The sequence below is a fragment of the Pinus tabuliformis genome, chromosome 1_1 (assembly GCF_031772625.1).
Source record: "Pinus tabuliformis cultivar Carrire ecotype Pingquan chromosome 1_1, CPIR1, whole genome shotgun sequence".
Lineage (NCBI taxonomy): Eukaryota > Viridiplantae > Streptophyta > Pinopsida > Pinales > Pinaceae > Pinus > Pinus tabuliformis.
The window spans coordinates 292,488,059-292,512,615 of record NC_142297.1 but is presented as its reverse complement, the minus strand read 5'-3'; the positions used below and the strand labels follow the sequence as shown (position 1 = coordinate 292,512,615).

At 34.4% G+C, this 24,557-nt stretch overlaps 1 pseudogene; it reads left to right on the top strand.

Moving 5' to 3' along the window:
- Positions 1 to 1,486: 1,486 nt before the first annotated feature.
- LOC149212706 (auxin-responsive protein SAUR50 pseudogene) lies at positions 1,487 to 2,083 on the top strand (annotated as a pseudogene).
- The last annotated feature ends 22,474 nt before the right edge of the window (positions 2,084 to 24,557 follow it).

Here is a 24,557-nt window from a genome sequence, read left to right as displayed (position 1 = left end):
TCCAAACAAAATACAGTGGAAAAATCCTCTGTTTCCACTGTTGAAAATTTTCCGATAAATTCTGAAACAACAAAAATATGAATAGAGAGCAATACTCTGTTTTCTGATAATTCAAAAACACAAGAACAGAGTGTAAAATAATACTCTACTTTGCCTCAGGATCAAAAACTGATCAAAATAATACTGTCTTTGACGCAGAAAAATACTCTGTTTTTAACTCAGAAAAACAGAAAAATTCGTTCTCTGGAAACGGTGTTGCAGCAACACAGTTTTTTTTCAGTTGCTGTAACTTGTGTTGTAGCAACGCTGTTCGTGGTGTTGCAGCAACGTAAATTTTTCAGTTGCTGTTCGTGGTGTTGCAGCAACGTAACTTTTGACGTCAAGTATTTTTCGACTTACGGTGTAACAGCAACAGGAAATCTTTGACAAGATAACTTTTGGTGTAACAGCAACGCACAGAAAGAAATTTCTATTTATGAAAATAAACCAACAGATAAAACTAAGTCTTCCTCACATAGAGGGATCTTCATAACAGATTACAACAGGAACGTTTCAGTTCCACAAAACAACTATCTCAGAAAATTTCAGCACTGCTGTGCAATACAAAAAAAACTCTCTTGTTCTACACTGCTGTGTGTTACAAAAGGACTTTCAATCTATTTCCTTTCTGTTTTCTACTTCTGTTTCTGTTTCTATTTATAGTGCGGGAAAGGGTCTTCACCGCTTTAACTTGCTGATGAAGTCTCTACTGCTCATGATTAACAGATTTGATCTTTTGCTGTATTTTTGAGTCGGTGGTGATGAAATCTATGGTTGATAAATGCTGCGTCGGCTCGAGGCTGGTTCTTTTCTCTTTCAGTCGTTCTGCTCATTAATACGGTTGTTGAGAAGTAATGATGTAGTTCTGTATCTGATTTTCTTCTTTCTGGAAACACAAAAATAATTAAAGAGTGAAAAGATGGTAATGGCGGTGACATAAAAGATCGGGAGAAAATGTGGGGCGCCGGATCACGACAAATGAATAAAGTAGCTGCTGCTGTTCTGTTCACTGCAGTTGAAATTATAATTTCAACAAAGAGAATCTCAGAGGAATTTATGCCAGAGAAATCTCTGCAAATAATCTCTATATTGGATGACAATTATAGCGCCCATTCGAAATTAACGAATGAGAAAAATAACTAATCTAGTAATTCTACATTAGACGCCTGCACTACTTCGAAAATCGGTTCTGATAAGATAGAATTCCACACTGTTGGTTGGCCATAGGAGAGTGATCTTAATCTTGGTCTGCGGGCATTCCTACATTTGGAGGGTACAGGCTCGTGCTACTTAGTCGATTCTGGTTGCAGGTGGGCCTAAAAGTCAGTCTTCGAAGCATCTTTTATATGGTACAAAAGACGTGGACCATATCATTGGTATACACCATTACCATCTTATCACAAGAAATCTCTGCTTCTGCTCATTAGATCCTAACTTTCAGTTGTTATATATACGAAATGTATGCCTTTTTTCCAAATCAAATCTTGTGCAAGCTTCTCGTTAGTACTCTATTTTAAGCAAGAGGTTTGAATCTGATTTTGTATCCTCTAGTCTCATCTAATCTATGGCAATGGCAAGAAGATTGAGAAACCCTCATGTTCTTCTTTTGAAGCAACTAATCAGAGTGCTTTGCAAGTTTGCAATGGGCTATAAGGCGACCAGATATGCCCTTTCTCCAGAGAAGACTGGGTACTCCATCATGGAGAATGAGGCCCCAGGCACCTCATGCAGTGCTTTGCCCACAGATGCTCCCAAGGGACACTGTGCGGTGTATGTTGGAAAGGAACGAAGGAGGTTTATCATTCCTGCCACTTATTTCAATCATCCTTTGTTCCGGGCATTGTTACAGAAGGCCGAAGAGGAGTATGGGTTTGGTCACCAAATGGGGCTTACCCTTCCTTGTGACGAAGTTGCTTTCGAATATCTGACGTCCATGTTTGGAAAAATGGATTACACAGTACCTACAAATTCGAAGCTGGGTGAAATCATTGATTTCCAAAAGGCCATGGACTGCGCATGCTAGACTATACAGAATTATGCTATTTATCGTTACGGTACACTCCTTTAACATTTGAACCTGAATAAAATCTTTCGGGTTTCAGCAATCTGAGGATGCATGCTAGCAGAGCCTTCTCTGTGAAGATCCAGCCGCTTCAGCCGGAGTCAATTTCCAGGAAAAGGACTCATATAGGATAAACTACAATTAGTGGGCCTCAATGTTTCCATAGCATCCATGGTTAAATTAGAACCCCTTATCGAAGGCTCATGAGATTAATTTTCTGTCCCTCCGAAATGTATATACTTTTAAGCAAGATTAAAGATATCGGAAGCCCTTATTGACAGCGGTTGGGATTCAATTTATTTCTCTCCGCGGTGTACTTTTTTGTGACACTATTAAAGGTTTGCAAGATATACTCTTTTTTTTTTTTTTTTTACAACATGGTGAATCGGTAACTTTTTGGCCTAATCTCAACGCTCCCACTATAACACCAAGAGCATAACCGACCACCTGCAAGTCGGGCATACTAAGTCTCTATGATTTTAGCAAGAGCAGACTCACGGGAAAGGGGAATCCGCTGATCCTCAACGCTGCCACTATAACACCAAGAGCATAACCAACCACCTGCAAGTCGGGTATACTAAGTCTCTATGATTTTAGCAAGAGCAGACTCACGGGAAAGGGGAATCCGCCCCTCTAGCCGCCAGCACAGCAGGTCAATGTACTCAATGAGATTTGAACGTTGGTCTACCTGGGCATAGCCTATGTGACTTACCGTCAAACCACACATCATTACTTATGACTTTCTCTATTCTGTTGTGACATCAGATTTCATTAGACTTATCATCAAGATCTAGCTTGTGTTTCGGCTTTCATCATGATGTAGTTAGAGTTAAGTCGCAGCCTCTGCCATGAACTTCAATTGGCCGTGATGTTTACCTAATATGAATGCAGTCTTGTTGGGACATGAGGTCATATAATGCGTATTGATCTAAATTATTTTATATTTATATATATGTTTATTAGTTACCGATTTTAAATATGAATTATTATTATTTAAATTTATTTTAATGCTACATGTGTTTTGTAATTTTGTTTGTAAATTTATCAATAAATAAAATTTATAATATAATAAATTGAATGTATGTAATTATTATTTTTTATTTTTCATTTTTTAATGAAATTAATATTATGGTTTATTATTATTATTTGATGTTTATACTTATTTACAATCACTACAATGTTCTTTGATATAGAACTAACATTTAAATATTTACACTCATTTATACACACTATTACATCTCTCCATGTGAAGTTGTAAAATATCTAGTGGCCTAAAAATTTCTAATAATTAAGACATTTGACATAAGTTTTGGCTTTTTTCTAAATATATTTTTGGTTAATTTTATTACAAATCCAATAAATATTTATTGTAATTGTAATTTAAAATATGTAATCTACATAAAATGTGCAAGAAAATTTTCAAGTCACTTAATATATTTGTAAATTCAATGTTAGAGTTTAAACAACGAAAATTTACACTTTCCTGAAGAATTTGCTCAAAATAATGTTGATATATAAAATATGTGTATATATATATATATATATATATGAGGTTTTACTCTTTAAAAATGATTTGTAACTAAAAATCTACTCTAATTTATTTTAACTCTATCTGACTTAATAAATCCAAAATAAAAACGAATCTACTCTAGTTTATTTTAACTCAGATAATAGTTGCTTAACATTAAAACTATCCCCTATGATAATTCAATAAATAAACTCAGATAATATTTGCTTAACATTAAAACTATCCCCTATGATAATTCAAATTTAAGAATTAAGTGCAAAAGCCATCTACCCATTAAAAACAAAAAAGAATATCTCAGAGTTAATAGTTAGTTAACATTAAAACTATTCCCTATGATAATTCATATATATATATATATAACGTTTCGTGCAAAACCATCTGCCTATTTAAAAAAAACTAACCTCGTTGCTGGTGGCCAATAAGAGTTCTATTAAAAGCTAGATTCATAGATAAATATTATGATTTCGGTTTGGAATTTGAAAACAGATCTATTCTTTTTTCACAATTCAGGGATTCGTATTCAAAATTTTGTAGATAATTCATATAGTTGTATTTAATATTTTGTAGATTTTTAAATTGTATTTAATGAATAAATTACTAATAATTTTATTCAAAATTTTACAGATTTTTAAACTGTATTTAAATAGAAAATCACCAACAATTTAAAGCTCAAATTTTATCTCTTTATGAGCCTACCGTTAATAAAAAAATTCATGGCAATCCACGTCTCCAACAAAATTTACAACTCTCGTCAAATTATTCATAACTCACTCCGAATTACATGAGAACGTTTATTTTTGTCGGTATTACACTCAATCTACACAGTTCTCTTTCTCGACAAAGATACATACAAAATACTTCACTTGTTTTTGTCGGTATTACAGTCAATCTAAACCCTTCTCTTCCTCGACAAAGATACTTACAAAATACTTAACTATCAATTACACCTACCAAAGAAATAAATGAAAAAATAAATTGTTACCAAATTTGTTCAGATTGTTATAAATGTCATATTTATTTTCAAATAACCTGGAAGTAAGAATATTTGAATCTGGTTTTTGATAAGGGTAATAAATTCAATATTAAAGATTTTTTTTAAAGCAATTCAAAATCTTGAAATTTAACCATTACAATCAGAATTTACAAAAATTTATATTAAATTTTGATAACAAATTTTTTTACGATTTTCCAGACAAATTTAAAACTGAAGCCATTATCAAATGCTACTTATAAGGCAAGGCTGCGGTGGTCCCTACCAAATCTGTAAGGCCTCCGGGCAATTGTGCGACGGGCGCCGGGCGAAGTCGCCGTGCACGAGGGCGCAGGCGGGCGCGCAGGCACGAGGGCGCGGGCGGGCGCGCGGGCACGCGGCCGCACGACAGGCGCACGGCGGGCGCGCAACAAACGGGCGTGCGACGGTGCTGCGGAGAAAATGCGACGTTTGTACGAGTTGGATGCGACGAAAGGTGAACTTGTGGAAACGATGTGCGATGGTTTATACCATGACTTAGGAGCGTTTGCGGTGGTGAAGGGCCGACCTTTGGTGGAGGTGAGGCCGACTTGATACATGCCCAAACGTTGTGTGTAAAGGGGTGTGTGGGCTGTCGGCTGGGCAACCCACCCACACCCCACAAAGACTATATACATATGAGCGTAGAGCGTTCAAACTTCATTCATTCAACAAGAATTCGCTCAAAAGAAGTGTGCAAGTCTAGAGTGCGCATAAAAGTCAAGGAGTGAGCGGATAACTCATGCGCTGGTCTTGAAGGGCATGCAGAAGTAGTTCGCATTTGAAGGCTGGGTGAAGGCACGGGCAAGGTGTGCCCGGGGTTCGGTGAATGTGCAGGTTTTGTGTAGGACTTGGCAAGGGTATCTAGGTGGCTCGGGTGAGCACCGCCCTTTGTGCAAGAGGTGCACAAGACTGTTGTAAAAGGAAAGGTTACCTCTCTTTGTAAATTTGGTTAAGTGTGAGACTTGGTTCGGCCAAGACACACTTGTGTATTGTAATCTGATATTCTTAATATATTGACGGGCAGACTCACATTACGGGGAGTTGCCCCTCCCCTTTATACTTGTTGCAATTGTTGATGTTCTTGTTATAAATGCTATGGATAATAAATGAGTATGGGCTTCATTAAGTATAAAGGATAATTGCATGTTTACTTGGTTGCGAAACACAAGCTAAGTAATGTTAATGTGAAAGTAGGCGTAGTCCACGAATGTTAGTATTGGTGAAAAGAAAGCGTTCGGTGGTGCCGCACCTCACTATAAGCGGTTGGAAGACTACCGCAGGTGTAGGGGCGTGACAGTTGGTATCAGAGCAAGGTTTGCTCGTGAAGGTTTGAAGCTTGTGAACAGGTTCAGGTGTTGAAGCATCGAGCCAGTATACACTTGACAGGTGAGAACAAGACTTCGGTTTGGAGCTGTTGAGCAGGGTTGCTCGTGACAGTGGAAGCAGGTTTAGCAGAGGTGAAGCTTAGTTCTTGGACCAAGCTGAACGACAAGGCATGGCAGGTTTGGAAGAATGCGAAGGGGAGCTCTTGCTTACCTTATACAGGTTGAAGAGGTTGAAAGGAGAGAATCGCTTGATTCGAGAGAAGGTTGAAGCTTTGGAAAAGAATGTTGAAGATGAGCTTCTTCAACTTGGATGGACAATGGAGCAAGATGAAGTTGTAGATTGTGCTATCAGGAAAGAGGAAGCCGTGTTGATTGAAGATGTTGCAGATGTGAGAACGATGGAGGATGAACTTGAGGATGATCAAGTTGGACCAAGATCGTGCAGTTTGCAGACATGGATGGATGAGGATACTCATATGGAGGAGCCTCATGATGATGATGAAGTAAGTATTCATACTTGTGTTTCATTTGAGCATTTGGTGGATGGACCATATGCAAGGAGAGGCAAAGCTAGTTTGCCTATGCTATGGAGGATCTTGCCATGGATGACTAGGATGAGACTTTGTATAGAGAAGCAAGGATTGCTGATTGTTGCAGGACTTGTTGGGGTTGTTTGTGACCTTATGGTAGAAGGTTCAAAGGCCCTTGACAAGGGTGGAACTTGATAGTCATTGCGGAGGATTGGGTCATGCTTTAACCATATGGAGATTTGGCTAAGTGCCCGGCATGACTCATGGACAGAATGAGGAGGGCACACACTTGAGGCATGATGATGATGCTTGGGTGGACTTCTCATGGCCGAGACTAAGAGATAGTCTTGGTGGACACTTTGGTGGAGGAGCTATGATGGAGGGACTCATGACATGATGATATGGTTGGGTGACTGACTTCACTAGACCGAAGATTGAAGACTTGGATGAGGATGACCGATTTTTGTGATGGGTCTACTAGGTTGGACTACATGGACAACTTAGTCATGTACATCAGGTTGGAGACATGGAGCATGACAGTCTTATGCAGGGACATTGTGTGGGAGCACTTGTAGAGGTGTCATGGACATCCAAGGAAGAGTGCCAAGGCAGGGATGTTGTGCGGATGGATTTGTTAGTGTGACATGGAGACTTACTACTTATGAGTTGATGGAGAGGTTGTGCACTCTTGTACAACAAGGCCATGGACTTGGTTGGATTTGTGAGCTGATTATGGGGCTCATGATGACCTGAGATTGTTGTGACTTTTAGGGACTTCATATATGGTGGACTTAGAGGATTTGATGCATTGAGGCGCTGAGGTTAGAGACTTTGATGCAGTATGGGATGCATACTTTCAAATTACATCTATGGGCATGGCTTGGAAGAGTGACTTGATGTGGAGGATCGATATGAGACACTTTGGAGTGATGGAGTTACGATGATGATGATGCCTTGACTTAGGCATGGGTTGAGCCGAGACTCTACTACTTTGACACATGAGAGCTGATTGATCTATGATCATGGGCAGCACATGGATAGATGAGACAGGTGCATACTTGTCTCTATGGATGACTTGAGGGATGGCACATTGCGGATATGATGGAGGTTGCTCCATGGACCTAGATGTGGCACATCGAGAGTCGATGTTTGAGGAGAGGGTCTCTTCATATGGAGGAGACACACACATAGATGATGATGTTGGGATAGATGTGGCTGATTTCATGTAGCACATTGACACCAAACATCATGGACAACATGTTGCAGATGAAATGGATGGAGTTCCATGGACCTGAGCATGGATTATGGAGATAGATTCTTGATGAGTCGAGGATGTGACAGATATTTGAGGAACAACTGATGGTGGCATGAGGATGTGCATTCTCATGGTTTGAGCGTGACAGTTGGATTAGCTACCCAACTAGTTCAGACATGGGGGCCGGCATGTACAGAGATGTGTTAGCATTATGTTAGAGTATCATGGCAGCTGTTCACATGAGGACACATGATGAAGACAGGAGGTTAGTAATCATGGATCGAGATGACATATGATGGAGAGCATACCGTTGAGGTGCATACCTTGGTATGGTGAGCTTGGTGGCAGTTGGTCACTAAGTCGAGGCATGATGGAGATGAGGCTCTACATATGTTGCAAGGATGCTTGCTTTATGTGGAGAGGTCGACATTGTGGATGATGGTGATCTTGGTGGATGGCTACCAGAATGGTATGTTGTCGAGGACGACAACGATTTTAGGTGGAGGAGGATGTAAGGCCTCCGGGCGATTGTGCGACAGGCGCCGGGCAAAGTCGCCGTGCACGAGGGCACGGGCGGGCATGCGAGCACACGACGGGTGCACAACGGGAGCACAACGAATGGGCGTGCGACAGTGTGCGGAAGAAATGCAAACTTTGTGCGAGTTGGATGCGACAAAAGATGAACTTGTGGAAACGTTGTGCGATGGTTTATACCATGACTTAGGAGCGTTTGCGGTGGTGAATGGCCGACCTTTGGTGGAGGTGAGGCCGACTTGATACATGCCCAAACGTTGTGTGTAAAGGGGTGTGTGGGCGGTCGGCTGGGCAGCCCACCCACACCCCACAAAGACTATATACATATGAGCATAGAGCGTTCAAACTTCAATCATTCAACAAGCATTCGCTCAAAGGGAAGTGCGCAAGTCTAGAGTGCGCAGAAAAGTCAAGGAGTGAGCGCATAACTCATGCGCTGGTCTTGAAGGGCGCGCAGAAGTAGTTTGCATTTGAAGGTTGGGTGAAGGCACGGGAAAGGTGTGCCTAGGGTTCGGTGAATGTGCAGGTTTTCTGTAGGACTTGGCAAGGGTATCTAGGTGGCTCGAGTGAGCACTGCCCTTTGTGCAAGAGGTGCACAAGACTGTTGTAAAAGGCAAGGTACCTCTCTTTGTAAATTTGGTTAAGTGTGAGACTTGGTTTGGCCAAGACACACTTGTGTATTGTAATATGATATTCTTAATATACTGATGGGCAGACTCACATTATGGGGAGTTGCCCCTCCCCTTTATACTTGTTGCAATTGTTGATGTTCTTGTTATAAATGCTATGGATAATGAATGAGTATGGGCTTCATTAAGTATAAAGGATAATTGCATGTTTACTTGGTTGCGAAACACAAGCTAAGTAATGTTAATGTGAAAGTAGGCGTAGTCCACGAATGTTAGTATTGGTGAAAAGAAAGCGTTCGGTGGTGCCGCACCTCGCTATAAGCGGTTGGAAGACTACCGTAGGTGTAGGGGCGTGACAAAATCGGTTCTGACACCTTATCTGAAATGATCAGATTGCAAAAGTAGATAATATCATCAACAATAACAATGGATGTTTCCGGGCATTTTGTCCAACATTTTGCATTTTGCCAGTATTTGATTTTAGAATTTAAGTTTAGAATTTTTTAATTCCTTTTTTGGTTACTCTACTTGTTTGGGACTGTCCAGAAATATGAAAGTTAAGGAAATGGAAATATGTAAGGTTTATTTTAAAGAGAATTTAAATTTTTCTGCAAAATAATGGGAATTTCACTAAAAGTTTCATAAAAATTAGTAAGAAAATTTAAGTTATAACTGTCAAGATTCAAAAGACTTCAAAAGATTTTAACTGATTCAAAAAATGTTTGATAGTGTTAAATTTATCTAAATCATCAAACACAAAATTCAATTAGTACTACTGTCTTTTTTGGAAAAATGGCCAGTTTTTACCATCCAAGCAAATTTGCTGCTCCATAGACAACGCCAATATATAGTTGCGAATCTCAGTCAGGAAGTAGACATATCACGGTGCTCACTCATCGCACCGATCTGAAATTGATAGTCCGGACTCCACCTGACTGGTGTATTGGCTGCTGACTTTCATTGGCATGATGAAATTAATTTGAGGCCTGAGGCCATGTGCATGCAGGGAATCGGGATTCGGGATTGATAATGGCGACTGGAGTCCATAATTTTTGTAGGTATTACATTCAATCAATTTTTTTATATTTGCTATAGCATAAATCGAAAAAATGTTGGCAGTTACACGTGAACGTTTACCTTTTGTAGGTATTACATTCAATCTACACAGTTCGGTTTCTCGCTAAAGATACTTCTAAAAGCCTGAGAGTGTATCTAGTGCCTATGTGATCTAATCTATGGCAGGAGAGAGTCTTTTGTTGGTTAAAGAATTGCTCCAATATCCTCTGCACTAGGTCAATATCGTAAATTGTCTCAGCTCTTTTAGTACTATAGGAAGGTATAAGCAGGTCGTTCAACGTGCGTATTCTGGTTGTATCTCGACTATTTTCTCGAGTTCTAACACCAGAGCCTAAACAACATACTCTCCGTTCAAGGCACGGAATAAAACTGTAAGGAACTATGCCGTTTTGTGATGGAAAAATGCTGATTAAGCTCTCTACAATTAATATTTGTTTTGATCTTAACTGCGTTCTAAAGAGATCGTCTCTTTCTTCAGCCACAAGTATATGCAAACTGCCAAACTGCCACCATTCCAGCTATTATTAATATGCAGATTTCCGACAAGTACCCAGAAGTATAATGCATCACGAAGATGACTTTGAACTTCATATTTTGTTAATTGATCTTTTGGAATGATGTTTGTAAAATAATCATTAGTTGTCGACACAGTTTTATCTCGTATCTACCTTACATTTGTTTCCAGTGTGGAGTTTATTTATAGCCCTGTTTACAGTGGTATCACAACACCGATTAAGATTATAAACTCCATGCCTATTGAGTTTGTTTTTGAGGTGCTGTTGTTTGAAGTATGCAATCAGTTTCCCATTGTGGAGTTTATTGATGGGCCTGTCTATAGTGGTATGACAGTGCCAATTGAGATTATAAACTCCATGAATACTAAGTTTACTAAGTTTGTTTCTGAGAAAGCCTTTTTTGAAGTTTGTGGAGGGAAGAATCTACTAGTTTTATAAAATGTGTACCAATTTCATAAAATGCATTTTGAGGAGTGCATTGCTTGCACACGCATGAGATAATCAAGCTAAAAGAAATTAAGGTAAAGTGACTACCCATGATTAACTCTTATTGTTGGCACAATCGACATTGAATAATAACATTGAAATAAGTTTTAAAAGTGCCTACTAAGTTTCTCTTTAAGGAGGTGTTGTTTGAAGTTTATGGAGGGAAAACTCATTTTCAGGAGCTCATTGCTTGTACCCACGTAAGATAATCAAGTTAAAATAAACCAAGTTAAACGTGACTACCCAAAAGTATGTGACATTGAATAAATAACATTGAAATAGGTATTGAATGCTGAAGAGAAAAATAAAAAGGGAAGCAATGAGTATCTCTTCAAAATTACTTTTGATACCTACCATCAAACCATTAAGCCAATTTTATTTAAAACAAAAGGAGAAAGGGATGTATACTTTTTGGAGGATATTGCATATATTTGAAATATTTAAAAATCATTTGTTTGAAGATATTATTTGACTTCAAAAAAATTATGATTTTATTAGTTTCCATAGTTGGATTTCTGTTTAGAGGAAAGGAGAATTATCAAGAGTGGTTTAGAAATATTAAAATTGCTTTTGTTTTAACGATTTATGAGAATTTTGTCGAGGCATAACAAATAAGGACGAAAAATAAACTGCATCGGCGCCACCTGATAACGGGAAGCAACATGCATTTTGGGAAACAAAAGACAACAATGCATGTTCATTAATAACTGCATTAGTGACAAAAGAGTTAATTCGCTATATCACTTCATGTGATATTTCATTCGAAGCATTACAGAAGTTGAAATAACTGTATAAATCACACTCAAAACTTGAAAGTATTCATTTGTTGTTAAGATTGTATAATTTGGAGATGAAAGATAATGATCCATTGAAGAGTGCTTTTGAAATAAAATCCATTTTTTATAATACAAAAGCCATTAGAATTAAAGTATATTTACAACTTATGGCTTTTATGAAATTCCTTCACGCTATCTATTCACACTATTTGGAATCTCTCCAAGCTAGTGGGCAACTAAAAAATATTACATTTGATAAAATAATAAACAAAATAGCTGAGAGAGAAAAGGCCTGAGGAAAGAAAGAGACTCCACCCAATTCTAACATAGAAACATTATGCCTTGCAAAAAAAGATTAGAAGTTTCATGGTGAAACTTCTAGAGATGATAAAAGTACTAGAGGCTATGGTAAAAGAAAATATAATGGCGGGGGGGGACATAATCAGGGAGACAAACAACAAAATGATAGACACCAAATAAATTTTAATGATAAACCAACTGTCAAGAGTTTTAGATGTGGTAAAATTAGTCACACTGCTACTAATTGTAGAATTCCTCAGGATATAGTCAATGAAAGGAGAGAATAATTGAATGAAAATAAATATCAACCACCACGAGATAAGGGAAAATCATCAGAGAACAATTGAATGAAAATAAAGATCAACCACGACTAGATAAGGGAAAATCATCAGAGTCCACACATTACCTTATTTCTCATTGTAGATTTATTATTAATAATATTTTTAGTACCGCATTTTTTCATGGCAAAACAGTTGGATTTTGGATTTAGGAGGCACATCTCCTATGAATTTTAGGAGAGATTTTTTTGAAAGATTTAGTGACCAAGTTGTTGGAGTAGTATATTTTGCTGACAAATCTCAAGTTAAGCCTTCAGTAATTCAATCCATTCATTTAAAGATACCAAATCTTGTAGATTATGTTCTACATAATGTCCTTTACATTCCACAATTTCAAAGAAATCTAATGTCTCTTATACATACTTGACAAAAATTGAATTCCTAACATATCTTCGATGACATCATTGAGATACATAGAGCATCTGATCATTCAGTGATTATGACCAGTCTTGTGGAAGATACGCTTTTAAAATTTAATGGAACATCATCTACTGTAATGAATTCTTATAATAATTCTACTCGTTTAGCACAAAGAAACGATACTTTATCTTTTGGTTTATTATGGCATGTTCATTTTGGTCACATTAACTATGGTAGTATATAATTATGAGACAAAAGGGTACAAAATGATTTCCTACTATTCCAGGAAATCTTACACCATATGATGCTTGTATTTTGGGGAACATTCTAAGAAACCTCTTCATAGATCTTCTTCCAGAGCTTCAAAAAAATTAGGTCTCATAAATTCAAATTTATGTGATCCTATGCATGTTACGATTTCCAATGGTAATAAATATATGCTAACATTTATTGATGATTACTCAAGAATGTGTTGGGTGTATTTGTTGAAAGATAAGTCACAAGTATTTGAAAATTTTAAAACTTTTCATTCAATGTAAAAAAATAAAACTCAACTAAACATTGGAATTCTCATAATTGATAACGGTGGTGAATATCCTTCTAATTATTTTTAACAGCATTTAAAGGAAAACGGAATCAAACATCAAAATACCACACCTTATAATCCCCAAAAAAATGGTGTTCCAAAATGTATGAATGGAAATTTTCTTAATATTGTTAGATCTATGATGTCCTTTCAAAACGTTAAGTTGATGTTTTGGTGAGAAGTTGTGCTTTATGTAGCTTATTTTCACAATTTTTGTCCTTCTTCTATCATCAATAATAAGTCTCCTTATGAAATGTGGTATAATCGTCTTCCTATTGTTCAACATTTTAGAGTCTTTGGTTCTCTATGCTATGCATTGGTTTGTAAACATCAACACAAGTTGGGTGCACGAAGTTGTAAAATATTTTCTTGGGATATTCTACTACTTCCAAAGATTACAGATTGTATGATGATGTTAGGTCGCTATACTAATAGTGTAACCCCTTATTGTTATTAGTGCAACCCCCTTATTATATTTTTGTGCCCATGTAGTCCCTATATTGTTATTATTGTGCCCCATAGAAGCCCACTATTGTTATTGTTGTACCCTTACATTATTATTGTTATGTCGGATCTAATTACATTAAGACCCCTTAGACTCCTATATATAGAAAGGAGGTCATTTCATTTGTATTATCCAAAAATTATTCATTTGTGTAATGTAAAGGAGGTTTCCCTCTCAAAGAGGCTAATTTCTAAGGCGTTGATCTATCTTTTCCATCTTTTTGTGAGTTGGTTTCATAAGATTTGGTATCAGAGCTTTGAATTCTAGGGTTTCGCTACTCCAAAAAGGTCATCGTGGAATTTTTTCTATACTTTGTTTTCTATGAAGGCTCATACTCTGATTTCAGAGTATCTCATCAAGTGGAAGAGCTTACCCACTGAAGATTCCACATGGGAGGATGAGAATATTATACAGAAGCATCCAGAACTTCAAAGTGTTGAGGACAACACTTTTTGACGAGAGGGGCATGTTAGGTCCATATACTACTAGTGTAACCCCTTATTGTTATTAGTGCAACCTCCTTATTATATTGTTGTGCCCCATAGAAGCCTACTATTGTTATTGTTCTGCCCTCACATTATTATTGATGTCGGCTCTCATTACATTATGACCCCTTAGAATCATATATATTGTTCATTTCTGTAATGTAAATGCGGTTTTCCCCTCAAAGAGGTTGATTTTTAAGGCATTGATCTATCTTTTCTACCATTTTGTGAGTTGGTTTCATAACAGATGAGGAGAACAAGAAAATTATTCTTTCGAGAGATGTTATTTTTCTTGAATGTCATAAAGATAATGCCACTTTTGATAGAAAACTAACTCATTTGGAGAAATTTGTATCCAAAATGTTCTATTTTGAATTTGATAATGATGTAACACATATTGAATGGAGGGTTCCCATTTGGGATCAATCAGTGGTTTTTCCATCTTTGACTCATGAAAATGTTATTTCTGAAGAAAATTTGGATGATAGTAATGTTTCTACATGACCATAAATTACCCTTAAAGATCGTGTTCTTGAGCCTGTTTTTGATGATGAACAACCATCACAACCACTTAAGTAACCTCTATGAAGATCCACACATGCTCGGAGATTTCCAAGCAAGTATGATGACTTTGAAATAGGAAGTTATTCTAAAGATGATGTTACTTCGAGTTGAAGTAATATTTCTCATGACTTTGGATTCAAGCATTCTACAATTAGTGAGCCTAGTGGTTTTCAAAAGGATGCTAATTGTGATGAATGGAAGAATGAAATGAAAAAGGAATATCATGAAATTATTAAGAATGGAACTTAGAGGTTATTGAATCCTCTTGTAGGTGTCAAATCCATTAATTTCAGATGGGTGTATAAGATCAAGTACACAGAAAATGTTTCACTTGATAAATACAACACAAGGATTTTAGTAAAAGGATATGCTCATAAGGAAGGTGTTAGCTACAAAGAGATATTTTCTCTTACAGCAAAGTGGGGCACAATTAGAACTTTGTTTTCTCTTGCAACTCAAAATAATTAGAAGATACACCATATAGACGTTAAAACAATGTTTTTGAATGGCGATTTGAAGGAGGATGTTTATATGTTTCATCTTGAAGGTTTTGGTGTTAAAGGTAAAGAGAAAAAGGTATGTAAGTTGGTAAATGTATTGTATGGACTGAAACAGACATTCCGTGCATGGTATGAAAAACTAACTAAACACCTTCTCAAGTTTCATTATAAGTTGTTTGATCTGGATGATGAAACTCTTTTTGTTAAGAAAGTTGGAAAGTCGGTTGTATATTTTGTTTTCTATGTAGATGATTTGATTATTACAAGAAATAATAATGACTATATAGCATCCGTTAAAAGAGAGTTAATGAAAATTTTTGACATGACTAATTTGGGTTTATTACATATTATTTAGGGATTGATGTTGATCAAAATCCCAAATATATTTTTCTCTCTCAAAAAACATATATTGGACAACTATTGGACAGATTTGGGATGTATTATTGTAACCATGTTGCTACTCCTATGGAGAAAAATATGAAGCTTATTTCCACTGAAGGAAATACACTTCAAGATCCAACAAATTATGGGCAACTTGTTGGAAGTTCCATTTTCTAACTACTACTTGACTCGACATAGCTTTTTTTGTATGGATACTTTCCAAGTTCATGCATCAGCCATGTGAAGGTCATCAAAATCCAACGAAGCTAGTGCTCAAGTATTTGAAAGGAACTCAAACATATGGCATCAAATATTTCATAGTGGTAGATTTCCATCTCACCTACTATTCAGATTCTAATTTTCATGTAGATAAGGAGAATGAGGTTTGTACTTCTGGTTATTTGATGAATCTTGGATCAGTGGCCATTAGTTGGAGATCATGCAAGCAGTTTGTTCCTACTTATTCTACCACTGAATTTGAATATGTTGTAGCAACTCATGCTACAAAAGAAATCATTTGGCTTCGCAAAATACTTGAATAATTGCAGGAGAAATAAAAAGCTTCAACTCCACTACTTGTTGGAAATTATTTTACTATTTAGTTAGCCAAGAATCCAGAGTTTTATGATCGAAGTAAGAATTTTAACACCAAATATCACTTGATTTTACATTACATTCAGGCCAAAGAAATTCATATGACACATTGTCCTACTTGAGAGAAGATTGCATATATCTTTACCGAAGCACTTGGATGTGAAAAGTTTGAAAAAATTAGAATGTTACTTGCATGTCAGACGTCCCTTTGGATTAAGAGCCAGTTTTCCATTGTGGAGTTTATTCATGGGCTTGTCTGCATATTTTTCAGGGAGTGACGATTGTTACGAGTTTGACAAAGAGGTCAATTTTTAGAATTGAAATATATCATTTCACCATTCATTTTGGAAGTTTTTAACATCATGAACCATACCATCACAATGTATAGAAGTTTGTAATATCTAGGCATTTTCCATGACAATGTATAATATTTCTCTTATCTTTTTGTGATTTCACATTTTCTACTTCTCAACAAAGCCAGGTAGTTTATGTTTCCTAACATACTCACTTATTCATCATTTTTCTTACGTGATTTTTTCGTTCATGGTGGTCTAAGGGGATTAAAATTTATGGTGGTTTAATACAAATTTTATTTCATTTTTTAAACTTTAATATGGTTATCACGCAGATAAGATTAATTAAAAATCAATGCATTTTGATTCCTAATAGATAAATATAATCCCTAATATAAGGTAGGTGCTAATAAAAATATTTTTATTTAGTGAATGCCCTTCTAGCATAGAAATACAAAGAACTAAAAATAAGATAAGGTAGCATAATTCCTTACTGCTTAGCTTAGTTATTGAACTTTGGAAGCTATGAATTCATTGCCACATTTGAACAAAGGCTACATTGTATATACTCACTCTTAGCATAAATACAGTGACAAAAACAAAGCATTAATTGAGGGTGATTGAGAGGGATGTAATCATAATAATGTGCAAGGTATAAGAGTTTGTTTTAAATTTTATGTGCATAAAGCATTCAGTTTGATTGTATTAATCTTTAGTTAACAATATCTTTTAAAGTTCATTGTTTCATAGCTAATATTCTTTTGATCAAAGCATTTTACAAAATCAATTTTTTTTTTTGAAGTAGAATAATCATAATGTAAAATTATTATCTTGTTGGATGAAACATTTCCATAATTGTATTTTGATTTAGTAAAAGAAAGTATGTTGCCGAGTCTCAAAAATTTATAAGTTGGAAAATCTATATGTTCACTATAATGGCTTCAAGCTCGTTGCAAACACTTCCAACCATATAACTATGCACCATGACTTTTGTTTGTCGTTCCTTCTCCTATGTACTTACTATGCCAAATGTCAAAGAAATTTTGTCTTACGATGCTCAGACAATGTCATGGAAACATGTTATGAGCTTCCTCTTCAAATGAAAAAAGTATCTACAAATAATAAGTAATAATTACTATTTATACAGTCTATTAATAATTAAACTATATTAAAGTTTTTAATCGTATATAATATTAATTATTATATAACTTTAAAAATATTTTAAAATTTAAGATAGTGATATTTGAAACATAATATATTATATTAATATAATGAATTGAAATTAAGATTAAAATTTGTTTAAAAAACAACATATAACATAATGTTCAATAAAATGGAAGTTCTATTAATTTTTTTTTTAAATTCATTTTTTCCTGTAAAAAAATTATTAAATGAATTTTTGAAAACTTTAGATTTTGTGACCTTTCTCAATTGCCTATCTGAAGCATACATTGGTTAAATTAAATTTACATGGTAGTAATAGACTAGTCGACGAGAAATGGAGTTGGGCCTCCAAGGGAGCCTTGTGTGTCAAGAATTTCAATAATTAATCCAACGTCATGGAAGCAGCGGAATCAATGTGAAGATGCCATAGTGAGGGTCAGCTCTTCTAATACCTTCCTAGGAAGCCAACCCATAGATCCTGACCTTGATATTGCATTGTGTGAGTGAATACTTTCCAAGGAATCATTAATTTTTAAAAGTGTTTTATATTTATTATTATGAAATTATAAATTAATGTTGGGTACTTACAAAAAAGAAAATCATTAGTTAAAAATTGGCACGATAAATTTGTTAAAGAAATAAATTGAAATTTGTATATTAATTATTTATATTATCAAAATAAATTAAAACATAACATTTGAATTAATAGATAAAATAAATTAAGACAATGTTTTTGTTTTTGTTGGCAATTGGTTTGGTTTTTCCCTGACTAGAAGGTTTGTTGGATGCTATTTTAAGATTTTTGTTTTCGGCATTTAAAGCTTGTTGCATATTTAAGGCTGATATTGATTTATCTGATCTAGAAGCAAAAAATGAAACATTTGACGGAAGGGAAGTAGTATAAACCTTAGTTAACACATGATCTCCCTCCCTTCAATATTCCATTAAAATAGAATAAAATCTTTGGTTGGAATCTTCAACTAATTCAACAAAATTCATTTTAATATTTGAAATTTCCACATTTAAGAAAGCTCTTGTTTTGTCTTCTCCAAACTTCATGATAAATTGGTTTCTAAAAATATCCCAACTAGAAATGGAACCACCATTTGGTGAAGCTCCTAAATCTACAACACAATTGTGAACATTTTGAGTGCAAATTTCAAAAGTCAAGCGAAATCTAATCTCACCAAGATTAAATTTTTATCATTTCCTAAGGGAAACTCATATTCTTTAGGAACTTAGAGAAGGTATGAAAACTATTCAATGGTTTATTGCATGGATGCTTTGTTTAGCAAACCTAGAAAAAATCTTCATAATGTTTGAAGTAAATTATCCGTAGGTTCATTTCCATTCTCATGTATTGCATCAAATTAACTATAAATTTCTTCATAATCATACTTTTTCTTGATCAATGACAAAGGATTCTATGAATTATTTCCAACTATAACTTGATTTGGCTAGTAATGTGCTATATTTCTAGTGTGTGGGTAATCAATTGACATATTCCATTTTCCTAAACAATTTTTAAATTTTAATATGTAACATTAGAATTCATTAAGATGCCTAAATGAAAAGATTACCTTGTACTTATTTGATCGGAAAAATGAGTTTGGCTAATAGCATGCATCACTCCTACTGAAGACATGCAATTAGATCAGAATGTAGCTTTGTAGCCATTAGTTTGTTGGGGTTTTACTAATTATGGTCAGGGTGAAACATTGATGGTTTTTTAAACTAAATAATTAAATGTAGTTAATATAAGATGCAAATGAATTTGTATGGATCTGATTAAAGAAAAGGAAAATATATTACCATACATTTTCGTATCAATGACCCATTTATTTAGATTCCTAAGAGTAAATACAATAATATGAGCAACTAACAACAAACCTATAAGAACCTACCATTGAGAAAACCATCCATATGCCTATGTTTATAGATTTTCACCAACATTTTTAGAGGATCTCTCAACATATGCAACATATACAAGAAAAAATTGGTCTTCATGCTTAACTGCTCCTAGTTTCAGGGATAATATAAACTATGATGAGTCCATCTGGATTAAACTGAAAAACAGGTAAAATATATGACATATGTTTGTACTTATAGTTATCTACAAAAATATATATAATTTTTTTTTTGATGCTTAATAATTGTGATTTGATGGAAAAAATAATAGTGAAGGTGGTGGGATGAGGGTTTCATTCAAACATAATATTGAAGAGAAAATATTATGTGTTTGAATATCACTAGAATCTGGTTCTAGCTAGCCACACAAGATGTTTCTAAAGAAGCTGTTAAACTAAAAGTACAATGAAAATTGTTTTGATTTTAGATTTCACCATCAAATAAGAACATAAACAACAAATAATACATAATCTTTGTATGACAGTGAAAATGCACTGGAACATATGTTAAGAAATGTCAACAGAATATCAGAAGATTCAATTAGAGTTAAATATCAATAATGATAGAAATGAATACCACATGCATTTATTAGCTAGTTAAAATGATGACAGGACATCTAATGCATAACTCAAAAATAGATTCAATGTTGAATTTCATCTTCAAAAAATCTTAGCCTCAAAAGTTGATTATAGAATGAAAGTCTTCAGTTCCACAATTGGTTGACTCTTACACCAATGTAAGAGGTCATATAAATACTAAAATAATTACAAAATATTCCAGATTTTCTTCAGTTAGTGATGATGCTAAAAATGAAATAATGTCCTTATCTAAGGATAATTTCGTAGAAAAATTGGCAAACTCTACCAAACATCCTCTTCGTCTTCAGAGTCATTATATTCAATCGTGAGCAAATGCCGAGAATTTGTTTGGATAAATCTTATCCAATCTATATATACCTAGAAAATTTCAGAAAAGTGAATCACATGGAATAAACAATGTTGATCCGACACATTGACACTAAATTTTGGATAAAATTTTTCTTTTTACTATACTTGACAAAAAAATTTGAAATTAGTTTGATCTGTTCAAGAGGAAAATGAAAAAACCTATGAAAAATTTGTTGCCTCCAAATTTCTTTTTCAAACATCTCTCTCAAATCTTCTATTGTGAAATTGTTTTTATACTATTGATTCAGAGAACCCTGGACTATTTTCCTTGTTGGTTTGGATCTGCGAAGATCAAAATTTTCAAATAAGTCTATCCCAATCTCCCATACCTTGATGCAACATTCAATGTATTTCTTAGTCCACACTTGGACTTCCTTTTCTTAAGATACTCTAGGGTTTAATGAAGCATGCATGAGTCTCTTGTCCTTCGTAATGGTTTTAGGAATGTGTCGAGGTTGAAATTTCCTTTCCCATTGGAGAATTGATGAAAATGTTTCTTTAACACTTCTATATTCTTCAACCAAAGATTCAATAATTTCATTTAGATTCATAATTTCGTGACAAGGTCTACAAATTTTATCCATTCTTTTGTAGAATCTAGCTTGATCTTTTTTTCTCATTTTTTTTTTTTTTTTTTTTCTTTCTTTCAGTATTTGTTAACATGCATTACCTATTCTTTGAATACATTCAGAATTTTTTTAGCATCATGATCTTGTTTCACTTGAAACTGTAGAGTTTCAAATTGTTATTTTAGTGTTGCAGTCATAACTTGAATTTTTCTTTCAACTTCTTCTTTTAATATCCAATTTTCTTGTTCATGTGTCTTTCTCATTTTCTCAGTCTACTGGGAATTCTTGAGTTCTAATTCATTCAATTTACTTTCAAACTAAATTTGTAAGTTGGTTCTTTCAATAGTAAAACCTCCAACCAAGTACGCAGAATGAGATTGCCAACTCTCTTCATTAAATGCTTTTATCTTTTTATTATTTTCAATTCTAACTCTTTAATTCTTTGCAACATACTTTGATAAGATTCTCCAGGTTCACTAACATGATATTGTTAATTGCTAACAAATGACCCAAGGGCCTATAATGTTTCTTCAACTTTTTGTCTCACATCTCCAATTGGTTACAAGTTATGTTCAAACATTGTTTCAAGAGTTTCAAGTTTCCTCTTCTTATCCCTTCGTACAATGATCTTATCCCTTCTTACAATGGATTTTGTTTGTGTATTGAAATAATATCCAGCTAAAGATGGAACAATTTCATATACTAGTTCCATTGCAATGACATGGTTAAAAAGAAATGAAGTTACAGGAATTTTTGTGGAGATGGGAGTCATGGAAGGTATGGGGTGTCTTTTTGGTACTGAAAGGTCAGTCATTTTAGTGTGCTATTTGATTGAATTTGTCTCTTTATCAACGCTCTTTGTAGCTATTGAATGAAAAAATTATTTTTCATCTGGTTTATCAGTCTCCATCTCTTCAACTTTTTCAACTTCTTCTTTTGTCTGCAAGTATTCGTCGGTAGTTTCATCAAGAGGATCATGAAAAATAATGTCTTTGGGGAAGATATTATACTTGGTTAGTTACTCCTCTTCTACTTGTTTCTTGTCCCCACCGTCTATTTTTATCATGATTTCTTCAACAATTTGACCTTTTTATTTTTTTTCTTTAACATTAGTATATTTTCTAGCCTCTAGACTCGTTCATTATTTGAGTGTAAAAGAAACATCAAACATATTTTTAATTTGAATTTTTCAAACTGCTAAGAAAAAAACATTGGTTCCAAAAGAAACTTAAGTAAAATTAAATTTCAGACATTTAATAGATTTCAAATCTTTAATTGGAATAGAAGACAAGGAACTTTTTACTTTAAGAAAATCAACATAAATGTTTTCTTTATATTTTTGAAGTTTTCCCGAATCCCCAATACTTATTACTTTTCCTCTTTGAAACACTTGATCAAAGCTATCATTTTTTTTATGAAAACATCATCAAAAGGAGGCTTTAGATGTGTATAATATTTTATATTTCTTAAATCCTCGTAATGATCATTCATTATTCCATGAGGTTCATTATAAAAATTGGGTAATGAATGAAACTAGAGATTGTTAGGTTCTTCATCTTCCTTTAATTAATAACTTTTGTCTTTCAATTTTATTCTTCAAAACATAATTGGGAAATTTGGCCAGATCTTCTTGTGAAGTTTAATCATATTTCATGCTTGACCATTTAATTTAATTTGATTTGATACTTATCTAGGAGAAATTATTTTAGAAATATATCTAGGAAATACATGTGGACCAACCTCACTCCCATATATTCTGATATAGGAAAAGAAGTCTTCAACAAACCAGTCTCCTATTTGATCAAGTGCCTCTTTTAGATATTGGCTAATCCTTGGAGGAGCACTACCAAATATGACTTCATGTAGAGGGATCATTACATAATTGCACATGTCACAAAAATGAAATTTATAATTAGTTTCCTATAAAAATGAAGAATAATTTTGAATGGGTAACTGATCATCAGTGGGATAATTCCATTTCATGAGAGGAAAGAGGACAGAGTAAATCACAATGTCCAAGAGCTAAGAAGACATACAAGAAATGTATTCATAGCTTGAAGGGTATGAAATTTCCAACTTTAAAGCATATGCCAATTCTTCAGTGAGAATTTCAGCCTAATTGAAATGTTTTAAGTCATGGTGGATACTATGAATCAACAACAACAACTTAGTTTTTCAATGCTCGGGGTCCTTTTCCCCATATAATCTCGACAACATTTTGATAATGAACGTAAAAGGCCTTTTGAAAATAACAATATGGTAATCCTTAGATTATTTTAGTTTGAATCCCTCTTTCTCTTCCCATAGTTAGTCTTCAATAAGTTTTTCATAATTTTTTCCACTTTGTTTAAAAATTTTTATGTTGAAATTATCAAGAAACTTAGAAGTAAATAAGATTCTAGGTGAATTGATCTTATAAATGGCTAAAAGGGTGTTTGGCCTACATGATTCTATCACATTTCTATTAGAATATATAACTATGCATGTATGAATGTCAATATGACCCAAAATCCATTCTATCATGTCATAATTGTTGGACACCTAATCCACTAAGGGTTATGGTGTGGAAGATAAACAGTCAAAGGACTGAAAGACATGTTAGAATATGAATCCAAAAATCAGACCAATGTATTATAAATGTACATCTATGTTAACAACAAATGTAATTCATTATTCTATCATTCATGACTGTTCACAATCATGTGAGCCTAACATGGTACCATAGCAGGCATACTCATGTCTGCCCAAATATTAGCCATTGTTTTTATTTATGCCATTTCTTATCACTGTCTATAATGCTTCGTTAATTGGTTGTCTATCAGTTCTGCCATTTAGATATGCAATCAAAGCCTAAATTTTTCGTGTTGAACTGCTACCGTTTTGTTTATTGTCAATGTTATTCCCTCTGCAGCATTCTTTGTCTGACGGTCATAGTGAATTACAATGCCATAACATTCGTATACAGAAAAATAGAGACCATTCCAATTGTTATCCATATTGATATGCCTTGGGAACCCTAACTATAGTCTAATTGGATTAGGAGTTTTAGGCATTTTTCTATTCTTGACAGAAGTTTCAAGTCTGAATACCTTACATCCACCACTCGAGCCATCAACATGGCCATCAATGACATACAGTTTCCTCGGAACATTGCATCACTCAAAATTATATTTTACATTTGCTATTATCAATGCCATCTCTCCCAAAATTTTGGAAAGGATTGAATTCGAGTTCTTCTAGAAAAAAATTCTTCGAAGATATCTCGACATTCATGCCACTCTGTATTTCTTTTAAA